At 47.2% G+C, this 12,458-nt stretch overlaps 1 long non-coding RNA gene across 1 annotated transcript in view; it reads right to left on the minus strand.

Moving 5' to 3' along the window:
- Window positions 1–9,660, minus strand: part of LOC143942839 (uncharacterized) — a 20,664-nt gene extending 11,004 nt beyond the window's left edge. The window contains exon 1 of the long non-coding RNA XR_013264850.1: window positions 9,542–9,660. This is a non-coding gene — a long non-coding RNA (uncharacterized LOC143942839). The remainder of the gene's footprint in view (window positions 1–9,541) is intronic.
- Between the last annotated feature and the right edge of the window lie 2,798 nt (window positions 9,661–12,458).

A 12,458-nucleotide genomic window follows, 5' to 3' on the forward strand; every position in this document is an offset into this window, starting at 1 on the left:
ACGCATTAATAACCCCTAACATTAGTGTCAGTGTACGCATTAATAACCCCCAACATTGGTGTCAGTGGACACATTAATAGCCCCCAACATTGGTGTCAGTGGATGCATTAATAACGTCTAACATTGGCATCAATGGACACATTAATAGTCCCCAACATTGGTGTCAGTGGATGCATAATAACCCCCACGATTGGTGTCAGTGGACGCATTAATAGCCCCCAACACTGGTGTCAGTGGATGCACTAATATCCCCCAACAGTGGTGTCAGTGGATACATTAATAACCCCCAAGATTGGTGTCAGTGGGTGCATTAATAGCCCCCAATATTGGTGTCAGTGGACGCATTAATAGCCCCCAACATTGGTGTCAGTGGACGCATTAATAGCCCCCAACATTGGTGTCAGTGGACGCATTAATAGCCCTCAACATTGGTGTCAGTGTACGCATTAATAGCCCTCAACATTGGTGTCAGTGTACGCATTAATAGCCCTCAACATTGGTGTCAGTGTACGCATTAATAGCCCTCAACATTGGTGTCAGTGTACGCATTAATAACCCCTAACATTGGTGTCAGTGTACGCATTAATAACCCCTAACATTGGTGTCAGTGTACGCATTAATAACCCCTAACATTAGTGTCAGTGTACGCATTAATAGCCCCCAACATTGGTGTCAGTGGACGCATTAATAGCCCCCAACACTGGTGTCAGTGGACACATTAATAGTCCCCAACATTGGTGTCAGTGGATGCATAATAACCCCCAAGATTGGTGTCAGTGGATGCACTAATAGCCCCCAACATTGGTGTCAGTGGATACATTAATAACCCCCAAGATTGGTGTCAGTGGGTGCATTAATAGCCCCCAACATTGGTGTCAGTGGACGCATTAATAGCCCCCAACACTGGTGTCAGTGGACACATTAATAGTCCCCAACATTGGTGTCAGTGGATGCATAATAACCCCCAAGATTGGTGTCAGTGGATGCACTAATAGCCCCCAACATTGGTGTCAGTGGATACATTAATAACCCCCAAGATTGGTGTCAGTGGGTGCATCAATAGCCCCCAATATTGGTGTCAGTGGACGCATTAATAGCCCCCAACACTGGTGTCAGTGGGTGCATTAATAGCCCCCAATATTGGTGTCAGTGGACGCATTAATAGCCCCCAACATTGGTGTCAGTGGACGCATTAATAACCCTCAACATTGGTGTCAGTGTACGCATTAATAGCCCTCAACATTGGTGTCAGTGTACGCATTAATAGCCCTCAACATTGGTGTCAGTGTACGCATTAATAACCCCTAACATTGGTGTCAGTGTACGCATTAATAACCCCTAATATTGGTGTCAGTGTACGCATTAATAACCCCTAACATTAGTGTCAGTGTACGCATTAATAACCCCCAACATTGGTGTCAGTGGACGCATTAATAGCCCCCAACATTGGTGTCAGTGGACACATTAATAGCCCCCAACATTGGTGTCAGTGGATGCATTAATAACGTCTAACATTGGCATCAATGGACACATTAATAGTCCCCAACATTGGTGTCAGTGGATGCATAATAACCCCCATGATTGGTGTCAGTGGACGCATTAATAGCCCCAACACTGGTGTCAGTGGATGCACTAATAGCCCCCAACAGTGGTGTCAGTGGATACATTAATAACCCCCAAGATTGGTGTCAGTGGGTGCATTAATAGCCCCCAATATTGGTGTCAGTGGACGCATTAATAGCCCCCAACATTGGTGTCAGTGGACGCATTAATAGCCCCCAACATTGGTGTCAGTGGACGCATTAATAGCCCTCAACATTGGTGTCAGTGTACGCATTAATAGCCCTCAACATTGGTGTCAGTGTACGCATTAATAGCCCTCAACATTGGTGTCAGTGTACGCATTAATAACCCCTAACACTGGTGTCAGTGTACGCATTAATAACCCCTAACATTGGTGTCAGTGTACGCATTAATAACCCCTAACATTAGTGTCAGTGTACGCATTAATAGCCCCCAATATTGGTGTCAGTGGACGCATTAATAGCCCCCAACACTGGTGTCAGTGGACACATTAATAGTCCCCAACATTGGTGTCAGTGGATGCATAATAACCCCCAAGATTGGTGTCAGTGGACGCATTAATAGCCCCCAACACTGGTGTCAGTGGATGCACTAATAGCCCCCAACATTGGTGTCAGTGGATACATTAATAACCCCCAAGATTGGTGTCAGTGGGTGCATTCATAGCCCCCAATATTGGTGTCAGTGGACGCATTAATAGCCCCCAACATTGGTGTCAGTGGACGCATTAATAGCCCCCAACATTGGTGTCAGTGGACACATTAATAGCCCTCAACATTGGTGTCAGTGTACGCATTAATAGCCCTCAACATTGGTGTCAGTGTACGCATTAATAGCCCTCAACATTGGTGTCAGTGTACGCATTAATAACCCCTAACATTGGTGTCAGTGTACGCATTAATAACCCCTAACATTAGTGTCAGTGTACGCATTAATAACCCCCAACATTGGTGTCAGTGGACGCATTAATAGCCCCCAACATTGGTGTCAGTGGACGCATTAATAGCCCCCAACATTGGTGTCAGTGGATGCATTAATAACGTCTAACATTGGCATCAATGGACACATTAATAGTCCCCAACATTGGTGTCAGTGGATGCATAATAACCCCCAAGATTGGTGTCAGTGGACGCATTAATAGCCCCCAACACTGGTGTCAGTGGATGCACTAATAGCCCCCAACAGTGGTGTCAGTGGATACATTAATAACCCCCAAGATTGGTGTCAGTGGGTGCATTAATAGCCCCCAATATTGGTGTCAGTGGACGCATTAATAGCCCCCAACATTGGTGTCAGTGGACGCATTAATAGCCCTCAACATTGGTGTCAGTGTACGCATTAATAGCCCTCAACATTGGTGTCAGTGTACGCATTAATAGCCCTCAACATTGGTGTCAGTGTACGCATTAATAGCCCTCAACATTGGTGTCAGTGTACGCATTAATAACCTCTAACACTGCTGTCAGTGTACGCATTAATAACCCCTAACATTGGTGTCAGTGTACGCATTAATAATCCCCTAACATTAGTGTCAGTGTACGCATTAATAATCCCCAACATTGGTGTGAGTGGACGCATTAATAGCCCCCAACACTGGTGTCAGTGGACACATTAATAGTCCCCAAAATTGGTGTCAGTGGATGCATAATAACCCCCAAGATTGGTGTCAGTGGATGCACTAATAGCCCCCAACATTGGTGTCAGTGGATACATTAATAACCCCCAAGATTGGTGTCAGTGGGTGCATTAATAGCCCCCAATATTGGTGTCAGTGGACACATTAATAGCCCCCAACACTGGTGTCAGTGGGTGCATTAATAGCCCCCAATATTGGTGTCAGTGGACGCATTAATAGCCCCCAACATTGGTGTCAGTGGACACATTAATAACCCTCAACATTGGTGTCAGTGTACGCATTAATAGCCCTCAACATTGGTGTCAGTTTACGCATTAATAGCCCTCAACATTGGTGTCAGTGTACGCATTAATAACCCCTAACATTGGTGTCAGTGTACGCATTAATAACCCCTAATATTGGTGTCAGTGTACGCATTAATAACCCCTAACATTAGTGTCAGTGTACGCATTAATAACCCCCAACATTGGTGTCAGTGGACACATTAATAGCCCCCAACATTGGTGTCAGTGGATGCATTAATAACGTCTAACATTGGCATCAATGGACACATTAATAGTCCCCAACATTGGTGTCAGTGGATGCATAATAACCCCCACGATTGGTGTCAGTGGACGCATTAATAGCCCCCAACACTGGTGTCAGTGGATGCACTAATATCCCCCAACAGTGGTGTCAGTGGATACATTAATAACCCCCAAGATTGGTGTCAGTGGGTGCATTAATAGCCCCCAATATTGGTGTCAGTGGACGCATTAATAGCCCCCAACATTGGTGTCAGTGGACGCATTAATAGCCCCCAACATTGGTGTCAGTGGACGCATTAATAGCCCTCAACATTGGTGTCAGTGTACGCATTAATAGCCCTCAACATTGGTGTCAGTGTACGCATTAATAGCCCTCAACATTGGTTTCAGTGTACGCATTAATAGCCCTCAACATTGGTGTCAGTGTACGCATTAATAACCCCTAACACTGGTGTCAGTGTACGCATTAATAACCCCTAACATTGGTGTCAGTGTACGCATTAATAACCCCTAACATTAGTGTCAGTGTACGCATTAATAGCCCCCAACATTGGTGTCAGTGGACGCATTAATAGCCCCCAACACTGGTGTCAGTGGACACATTAATAGTCCCCAACATTGGTGTCAGTGGATGCATAATAACCCCCAAGATTGGTGTCAGTGGATGCACTAATAGCCCCCAACATTGGTGTCAGTGGATACATTAATAACCCCCAAGATTGGTGTCAGTGGGTGCATTAATAGCCCCCAATATTGGTGTCAGTGGACGCATTAATAGCCCCCAACACTGGTGTCAGTGGGTGCATTAATAGCCCCCAATATTGGTGTCAGTGGACGCATTAATAGCCCCCAACATTGGTGTCAGTGGACGCATTAATAACCCTCAACATTGGTGTCAGTGTACGCATTAATAGCCCTCAACATTGGTGTCAGTGTACGCATTAATAGCCCTCAACATTGGTGTCAGTGTACGCATTAATAACCCCTAACACTGGTGTCAGTGTACGCATTAATAACCCCTAACATTGGTGTCAGTGTACGCATTAATAACCCCTAACATTAGTGTCAGTGTACGCATTAATAGCCCCCAACATTGGTGTCAGTGGACGCATTAATAGCCCCCAACACTGGTGTCAGTGGACACATTAATAGTCCCCAACATTGGTGTCAGTGGATGCATAATAACCCCCAAGATTGGTGTCAGTGGATGCACTAATAGCCCCCAACATTGGTGTCAGTGGATACATTAATAACCCCCAAGATTGGTGTCAGTGGGTGCATCAATAGCCCCCAATATTGGTGTCAGTGGACGCATTAATAGCCCCCAACACTGGTGTCAGTGGGTGCATTAATAGCCCCCAATATTGGTGTCAGTGGACGCATTAATAGCCCCCAACATTGGTGTCAGTGGACGCATTAATAACCCTCAACATTGGTGTCAGTGTACGCATTAATAGCCCTCAACATTGGTGTCAGTGTACGCATTAATAGCCCTCAACATTGGTGTCAGTGTACGCATTAATAACCCCTAACATTGGTGTCAGTGTACGCATTAATAACCCCTAATATTGGTGTCAGTGTACGCATTAATAACCCCTAACATTAGTGTCAGTGTACGCATTAATAACCCCCAACATTGGTGTCAGTGGACGCATTAATAGCCCCCAACATTGGTGTCAGTGGACACATTAATAGCCCCCAACATTGGTGTCAGTGGATGCATTAATAACGTCTAACATTGGCATCAATGGACACATTAATAGTCCCCAACATTGGTGTCAGTGGATGCATAATAACCCCCACGATTGGTGTCAGTGGACGCATTAATAGCCCCAACACTGGTGTCAGTGGATGCACTAATAGCCCCCAACAGTGGTGTCAGTGGATACATTAATAACCCCCAAGATTGGTGTCAGTGGGTGCATTAATAGCCCCCAATATTGGTGTCAGTGGACGCATTAATAGCCCCCAACATTGGTGTCAGTGGACGCATTAATAGCCCCCAACATTGGTGTCAGTGGACGCATTAATAGCCCTCAACATTGGTGTCAGTGTACGCATTAATAGCCCTCAACATTGGTGTCAGTGTACGCATTAATAGCCCTCAACATTGGTGTCAGTGTACGCATTAATAACCCCTAACACTGGTGTCAGTGTACGCATTAATAACCCCTAACATTGGTGTCAGTGTACGCATTAATAACCCCTAACATTAGTGTCAGTGTACGCATTAATAGCCCCCAATATTGGTGTCAGTGGACGCATTAATAGCCCCCAACACTGGTGTCAGTGGACACATTAATAGTCCCCAACATTGGTGTCAGTGGATGCATAATAACCCCCAAGATTGGTGTCAGTGGACGCATTAATAGCCCCCAACACTGGTGTCAGTGGATGCACTAATAGCCCCCAACATTGGTGTCAGTGGATACATTAATAACCCCCAAGATTGGTGTCAGTGGGTGCATTAATAGCCCCCAATATTGGTGTCAGTGGACGCATTAATAGCCCCCAACATTGGTGTCAGTGGACGCATTAATAGCCCCCAACATTGGTGTCAGTGGACACATTAATAGCCCTCAACATTGGTGTCAGTGTACGCATTAATAGCCCTCAACATTGGTGTCAGTGTACGCATTAATAACCCCTAACACTGGTGTCAGTGTACGCATTAATAACCCCTAACATTGGTGTCAGTGTACGCATTAATAACCCCTAACATTAGTGTCAGTGGACGCATTAATAACCCCCAACATTGGTGTCAGTGGATGCATTAATAGCCCCCAACATTGGTGTCAGTGGACGCATTAATAACCCCCAACATTGGTGTCAGTGGATGCATTAATAGCCCCCAACATTGGTGTCAGTGGACGCATTAATAGCCCCCAACATTGGTGTCAGTGGATGCATTAATAACCCCCAACATTGGTGTCAGTGGATGCATTAATAGCCCCCAACATTGGTGTCAGTGGACGCATTAATAGCCCCCAACATTGGTGTCAGTGGATGCATTAATAACGTCTAACATTGGCATCAATGGACACATTAATAGTCCCCAACATTGGTGTCAGTGGATGCATAATAACCCCCAAGATTGGTGTCAGTGGACGCATTAATAGCCCCCAACACTGGTGTCAGTGGATGCACTAATAGCCCCCAACAGTGGTGTCAGTGGATACATTAATAACCCCCAAGATTGGTGTCAGTGGGTGCATTAATAGCCCCCAATATTGGTGTCAGTGGACGCATTAATAGCCCCCAACATTGGTGTCAGTGGACGCATTAATAGCCCCCAACATTGGTGTCAGTGGACACATTAATAGCCCTCAACATTGGTGTCAGTGTACGCATTAATAGCCCTCAACATTGGTGTCAGTGTACGCATTAATAACCCCTAACACTGGTGTCAGTGTACGCATTAATAACCCCTAACATTGGTGTCAGTGTACGCATTAATAACCCCTAACATTAGTGTCAGTGGACGCATTAATAACCCCCAACATTGGTGTCAGTGGATGCATTAATAGCCCCCAACATTGGTGTCAGTGGACGCATTAATAACCCCCAACATTGGTGTCAGTGGATGCATTAATAGCCCCCAACATTGGTGTCAGTGGACGCATTAATAGCCCCCAACATTGGTGTCAGTGGATGCATTAATAACCCCCAACATTGGTGTCAGTGGATGCATTAATAGCCCCCAACATTGGTGTCAGTGGACGCATTAATAGCCCCCAACATTGGTGTCAGTGGATGCATTAATAACGTCTAACATTGGCATCAATGGACACGTTAATAGTCCCCAACATTGGTGTCAGTGGATGCATAATAACCCCCAAGATTGGTGTCAGTGGACGCATTAATAGCCCCCAACACTGGTGTCAGTGGATGCACTAATAGCCCCCAACAGTGGTGTCAGTGGATACATTAATAACCCCCAGGATTGGTGTCAGTGGGTGCATTAATAGCCCCCAATATTGGTGTCAGTGGACGCATTAATAGCCCCCAACATTGGTGTCAGTGGACGCATTAATAGCCCTCAACATTGGTGTCAGTGTACGCATTAATAGCCCTCAACATTGGTGTCAGTGTACGCATTAATAGCCCTCAACATTGGTGTCAGTGTACGCATTAATAACCCCTAACATTGGTGTCAGTGTACGCATTAATAACCCCCAACATTGGTGTCAGTGGATGCATTAATAACCCCCAACATTGGTGTCAGTGGACGCATTAATAACCCCTAACATTGGTGTCAGTGTACGCATTAATAACCCCCAACATTGGTGTCAGTGGATGCATTAATAACCCCCAACATTGGTGTCAGTGGACGCATTAATAACCCCTAACATTGACATCAGTGGATGCAATAACATCCACTGCATTGCTATCAATGCACGCAATAATACATTTTCAGTATTAAAGTCAGTGGATGCAATAAAATTCCCAAGCATTGGTATCACTGAGTGCAACAACAATCCCCAGCACTGATGTCAGTACTATTAGCAACTCTCCAGATAGCTGGTCAGTTTCAGTGAAAGTTAACCCCTGCCTACCTTGGTGGCAGTAAGCCCCTCCCCTTGGATTGAAGCAGGTCACTGGCAGTGAAAGGGAACCCCCATAAGTGATCACTTACCCATCACATCCCCCACCCCGCTCTCTCTCCCCAGGCTGGGAATTGCGTGTACTGTAGGTGCATTTTTCCTGCATTTCCATGTCTCTCGGGTATGAAATCCATTTCCATCCCAATATGTAAACCTAAAACAGTGAAAAATGTGTACAGTCCGCATTATACATCCAATGTCAAAAGCTGCTTCAAGTGTGCACCGGCTTCAGGCTGCATTTCTGTGTGTGTTTCCAGGAATGCCAAATTGTGAATGGCATCTCAGCGTTCCATCACCAGTGTACATATAAACTTCACCGCCAGCATTGGTGCCAGTGGATGCAATTACAACCGTCAGCATTGGTGCCACAGCCACTGCATGCAATTACAACCGCCAGCATTGGTGCCACAGCCACTGCATGCAATTACAACCGCCAGCATTGGTGCCACTGGATGCAATTACAGCTGCCAGCATTGGTGTCAGTTGCATTTACAACCGCCAGCATTGGTGTCAGTGGATGCAATTACAACCCCCAGCATTGGTGTCAGTGGATGCAATTACAACCCCCAGCATTGGTGTCAGTGGATGCAATTACAACCGCCAGCATTGGTGTCAGTGGATGCAATTACAACCCCCAGCATTGGTGGCAGTAGATGCAATTACAACCCCCAGCATTGGTGGCAGTGGATGCAATTACAACTGCCAGCATTGGTGGCAGTGGATGCAATTACAACTGCCAGCATTGGTGGCAGTGGATGCAATTACAACCGCCAGCATTGGTGGCAGTGGATGCAATTATAACCCTCAGCATTGGTGTCAGCGGGTTCAATTACAACCCTCAGCTTTGGTGGCAGTGGATGCAATTACAACCCCCAGCATCGGTGCCAGTGGATGCAATAATATACTCCAGCACCAATGTCAATGGATGCAATAATTTCCCCTAACACTGGTGTCAATGGACGATCCCAACATTAGTATCACTGGGTGGAATCATAACCCCCAGCACTGATGTCCATACTATTATCTCCCTCCGACACTGGCGGTCAGTGGCAGTGAAAATTAACCCTCCCTGCATCTGTGGTCAGCGGCAGTGACAGTTAACCCCTCTCTCTGCATTCCTGGTCACTGGCGGAGATTTATAAACCCCCCTTCCCCTGCTGCTAACTGACCGTGAAAGGTCATTCACTTACCTATCACAGCTCCTGCACCCCTCTCTCCCCAGGCCAGGATTTTGCTTGAACTGTGGGTGGTGCATTTTTCCTGCGTTTCCATGTCTTTCAGGTGTGAATGGAGCCTGATACATATACCTAAAGCAGGGAAAAAATAATAAAGTGTTAAAAAAATGAATTTAAATAATAAGACTTCTAAAAAGGATGCAGCTCCTAGTATGTGATCTGACAGTTCAGGGTCTGCAGCGTGCCCCGCCAGCGATCACAGCGGGAGCCCCGTGGCAGGACTTGATGTCCGCTAGCAGTTTAGTACAGAGGGAGAACAGCAGTCTGCCTATGCAAACAAGGCAGATCGCCATTCAGTAGATAGGGAAGACATTGATCCTGTGTTTCTACTAAGCAGGAACACAGACCTATGTCTTCCCTTAGGCTCCGTTCACACTTAAGCGATCCGAATCGCCGGCAGAAACGGCGCGATTCGAAATCAAGGCAATCGCAGAAGTCTTGTGCGATACCATTATTGCTTATGGCATTGCATAAGCATCCTGCGATTTCGATTCAGATCGCTCAGGTGTGAATGGATCCTAAGTAGAAGCACCTCCCACACAGTAAGCACTCACAGGGAACACATTTCATTATTACTACTTGCCCTTCCTCCTCACACTTAGAGCTTAGTGCAGATGCATTTGTCTTCAAACAATTAAACAGTTTTGTAGCAGTGGTGCCATTATGGGTGCAGGGAGGATATCGCCCCCCCCATCCATGAGTACTGCCCCCTGTTCTACATACAGGACGCCGGACTATGGATTCCAGTTGTGGGGGGAGTGTTTTTTTTGAAGCATGTGATTAGAGCCAGAGGCTCTAATAGGCTTCAAAAAAGGGTTGGCTTGGCGCACATCCCACCCAGTTGTGTGACGACAGTGAATGAATATTCGCTATTTCCACATTAAATTTCGTCCCCGCCAATCAAGGGGCTGGCCATGAGACCTGTTTCCCGATTTGCCAAAACGTCAGGTGATCCTATTGGACAACTAGCTCTTAGGAGGAAGAGAGTCAAGACACACGGCGGAAGCCATGGAGGAAGCCGTTGGGGGAGCGGACACCGGAGCCGCTGCCTGCAACCCACCTTCCACCACTTAGATGTGGTCCGTCCACCGTGCTGGAGGACACCGGAGCTGCTGCCTGCACCCCGCCTCTCACCACCTAAATGGTGTCCACCACAGTGCTAGAGGACACCAGAGCCCCAGCCACACCCCAACACCCACCATCTAGATGAGGTCAACTCGCCATGCTGGAGGACACCAGGGCTGCTGTCCACACACCGCTGGCCCCAACCTAGATGGGGTCCACTCCCCGTGCTGGAGGACACCGGAGTCACTGCCAACACCTTGCCTCCCACCACTTAGATGAGATCCACCTACCGTGCTGGAGGACACCGGAGCCACTGCCTGCACCCTGCCACCCACCACCTAGATGGGGTCCACCTGCGGTGCTGGAGGACACCGGAGCCACTGCCTGCACCCCGCCACCCACCACCTAGATGGGGTCCGCCTGCCACGCTGGAGGACACCGGAGCCACTGCCTGCACCCCGCCACCCACCACCTAGATGGGGTACGCCTGCCATGCTGGAGGACACTGGAGCCGCTGCCTGCAACCCGCCACCTAGATGGGGTCCGCCCACCACACTGGAGGATACCGAAGTCGCTGCCTACATCCCGCTTACCACCACCTAGATGGGGCCCGCCGCTGTGCTGGAGGACACTGGAGCCACTGCCCGCACCCCGGCCCCCACCACCTAGATGGGGTCCACCCACCGTGCTGGAGGACACCGGAGCCACTGCCTGCACCCCGCCACCCACTACCTAGATGGGATCCGCCCGCCATGCTGGAGGACACCGGAGCCACTGCCCTCACCCCGCCACCCACCACCTAGATCGGGTCTGCCCGTCGTGCTGGGGGACACCGGAGCCATTGCCTGCACTAATTTGTAAAAATGAAAAAAAAATCTGATTAACATAAAAAAAAACTAGATTTAAATTAAAAAAAATCTGATTTACCTCAAAAAAACCTGATTTAAATAAAATATATATATATATAATATATATAAAAAAACAGATTTTTTTTTTTAAATCGATTTTTATCCACCCTGCTTGCATTTAATAAATGGCTGTGCAAATATTGTTCATCAAAAAAAAAAAATTTAAACAGCTTCCATTTTATTCCCCTGGACCTCTGCTTTCAGAAAATATATCATATATGGGAAATGAAAAGTCATTTCTAGCAACAAAAAAAATTGCAGATGTCGATTTTAATCCAGGCAGGAAAGGGTTAAATGTTTTTCCTGCTGTGCCCAGCTCTGATTGGCTGTTGGCATTCTGCTGACGTCAGAGAGTGTGTGTGCGGGCTATATAAGCAAGGTCGGGCCTGCCCGATAGTCAGTTCTGAGATACAGAGCATAGGAGAAGGAGGGGTTTGCTTGTACTGGAGATAGTGTGATATACTATTGTACATTACAAGGCGATTTTTAGAGGAAATTCAGCGAATTTTGTAGATTTACTACATTTCAGTACGTATCTATGTCATTCTCTATAAATACATTTACTTGTAAAATAATAAATGTTCTTTTTAGTTCCCCAAATCATCCCCCGAGTGTGTCCAACTTGCATTTACACTGCTCCGCCCTTCTCCCCGCCCTTCGCTCCGCCCCAGTGCTCGTAACAACACCCGGTGTTGTGGCATATAATGTCTTCACGTCATATAGCGTCTGCCCCGTACTGCGCATGCGCAGTGCGGAGCAGAAGAAGCTTCGGAAAATTTCCGAAGATGAACGGCGCCTGCGCCGTGAGTCGAGGTGGTAGCCCCACCATCCAAGCGGGCATAGGGCTGTGAAAATTAGAGGGCCCCTCGCGGGCGAGATTCGCTCGGCTCGCTTCGGCC

The sequence above is a fragment of the Lithobates pipiens genome, unplaced genomic scaffold, assembly GCF_037356315.1.
Source record: "Lithobates pipiens isolate NorthernLeopardFrog02 unplaced genomic scaffold, aLitPip1_a1.2 Scaffold_30, whole genome shotgun sequence".
NCBI classification, from domain to species: domain Eukaryota; kingdom Metazoa; phylum Chordata; class Amphibia; order Anura; family Ranidae; genus Lithobates; species Lithobates pipiens.